The sequence below is a fragment of the Echinops telfairi genome, unplaced genomic scaffold, assembly GCF_000313985.2.
Source record: "Echinops telfairi isolate 266 unplaced genomic scaffold, ASM31398v2 ScPeMD7_19;HRSCAF=73, whole genome shotgun sequence".
Lineage (NCBI taxonomy): Eukaryota > Metazoa > Chordata > Mammalia > Afrosoricida > Tenrecidae > Echinops > Echinops telfairi.
This window is the reverse complement of record NW_022103916.1, coordinates 899,995-902,430: the sequence shown is the minus strand read 5'-3', so window position 1 is coordinate 902,430 and position 2,436 is coordinate 899,995.

The window sequence follows — 2,436 nt, the reverse complement described above, 5'->3', positions numbered from 1 at the left end:
CACCAGACTCCTACCACTCGGCTACCTGGACACCAAACCCACCTTGTTCGAAAGAGCTCTGAGAGTATGTGTGTCCCCTGGTCCACCATCTTCCCAGAAGTCCCACCTCGCTTTCTTATCAGTATGTTGTGCATGCGTGTGTGGGGGGTTCATTCTTGCTTTCTTCCGAATATTGGGCCAATTTTATCTTGGAGGCTCTTTTCACTTTGTTGACCTGGTGGATTTGCTGTATGTGGCGGTCTTTTATTTGTGCTCCATGAGTGGTCGTCTGCTCATATTGGGTCAGCAAGGAATTTTTTGTAAGCCTGGATGTCTTTTAACATATTTTTTGAGTTTTTCCTTGTCTGGGAAGACTTACTTCTCCATCTATCATACTAATTTGGCTGGATAGAGTATTCTTTGGTTTGTGTTACTTTCTTTCAATTTTTGGAATATGTCACTCCACCCTCTTTTTCATCGTGTCAGCTGATAGGTCTGAGCATATTCTTATTTGGGTGCTTTTAAATACTCCTCCCTCACCCCAAGCTACTCTTATGATTTTCTAATTTTCCTCAAAGTTGGATAGTTTAACTATTATATGCCCTGGTGAATTGTTCTTGGGATTGTCTAGTTGGTGTTCTTTTGGCATCCTGAATCATTGCCTGGTTTTCATTCATTATGCTGGGGAAATTTTCCTCTAAGACAGTGGTTCTCAACCTTCCTAATGCCGCCACCCTTTAATACAGTTCCTCATGTTGTGGTGATCCCCAACCATAAAATTACTTTTGTTGTTACTTCATTTTTGCTATTGTTATGAATCAGGAAACCCTTGTGAAAGGCTCAGTCGACCCCCCAAAGGGGTCACAACCCACAGGTTGAGAATTACTGCCCTAAGAATTGCAGTGCTATTTTTCCATTGAATTCTTCATTGTGTCTTGTTCTGGCAGTCCTTCTACTGTTGTTCTTTTTCATAGCATCAGACATGGTTCTCAGGTTTTCTTCAGCTTCTCTGATTATCTTTCCTGTTTGTTAAAGTCTGTCTGGTTATCCTCAAGTCTGTTGGCAAAGTCTGTGAGTTTGCTACTGGATTTTGTTATCTCGTCCCTTAGGTCTTGTATTTCCCTTTAGTGTGTGGCCTCTATCTCTTCTATAATTTCATCCTTTTTCTGTATTGCTTCCTTCATATCCTGTATGACTTTTAGCAACATTCTTAAGATTTCTTTCTGTGGGCAGTCAGTGTTTGTCCCTTCTATGACTGCCATTAGGTTCAGGTCATCCTCTGACATTGGATTTTGTTTCTCCTGTTTTCCTGTTGAGGTAGCGTGCTCTTTACGTGTTATTTTGGAAGACATTAGTGCCATTTCCCCTGGAGTCAAAGAGCCCTGGGCTCTCTCTTTCAGAGGTTGGTATGAATTCTTCTGTGGGCTACCTGTAGTCAACTTCTCTGGGGGGGTTGTGCTTCACTTTTGTCCCATTAGGGTTTTCCTTTCACCCTAGCCTATTGGGAATCTGTTTTTTGGAGGGCAGTTTGGATGGCCCTTTCAGTTGTCAGGCTCTGAGGTCTGCCTGAAATGCACTCTAGTAGCTCTCAGGCTTCTGTAAGGGCCAGTTTGAAGCTGTTGCAGACTGTGGTCTGAAGGAAAGTGCTGGCCCCGAGCATAGGGGCATGTAGTTTGGGGGTAAGGATGCGGTGGTCTGTTCCCAGCTAGAGGAACTGGGGACAGGTGGGCAGGAAGAAAGGCCTAGCCATGTCTGTTACCATGCAGCTCCGTTGCTCAGAGTGTGCAGGGAGAAGGTAGAAAGGAGAATGCAAATCTGCCAATGGGCAGTGTGAGGGCCCCATGCTGCTTGGGTCCCCAGTTGGCAGCTGGGGCATGAGCCTGTGCTGGGTAGCCTGGGGCCTTGGGAATTTGCAGCTGGTGCAGATGATGGGGTGGATGTCAACTCCTGGTTCAGGAAAATGCTCCGGCTGTTGTGGGAATCGACCGTCTGCTTCTGAACCCCTACTTGCCCCCAAATCTTCCCACTCACTGATCTCCAAGGACCTCCCAACATGAGCTGTCTACCTTGGTTGTAAATATTGCCTCCAGTCCTATTTTAATTTTCAAATGCTGAACCATGTTTGTATTCCTGGAATAAATCTCATTTGGTCATGGTGTGTTTTTTTGTCTATGTTCATGAGAGAGAATGGCCAATAGTTATCTTTCCTGGTGGTGTCTTTGTCTCGTTTAGGGATCATGATTATATTTGCTTCATAGAATGAATTAGGGCGTGTTCCTTCCTTATCTATCTTCTGGAAAGGTTAAACACGATTGGTATCAATTATCTACTTGTGTGGTAGAATACCCAAGTGAAGTCATGTGATCCATGCCTTGTTTTAGCATGGAATGAGTGTGTCAGTTTTCTGAAACTGATTTAACCTCTCCACTTGTTATGGGTTTATTGATAATATAATTA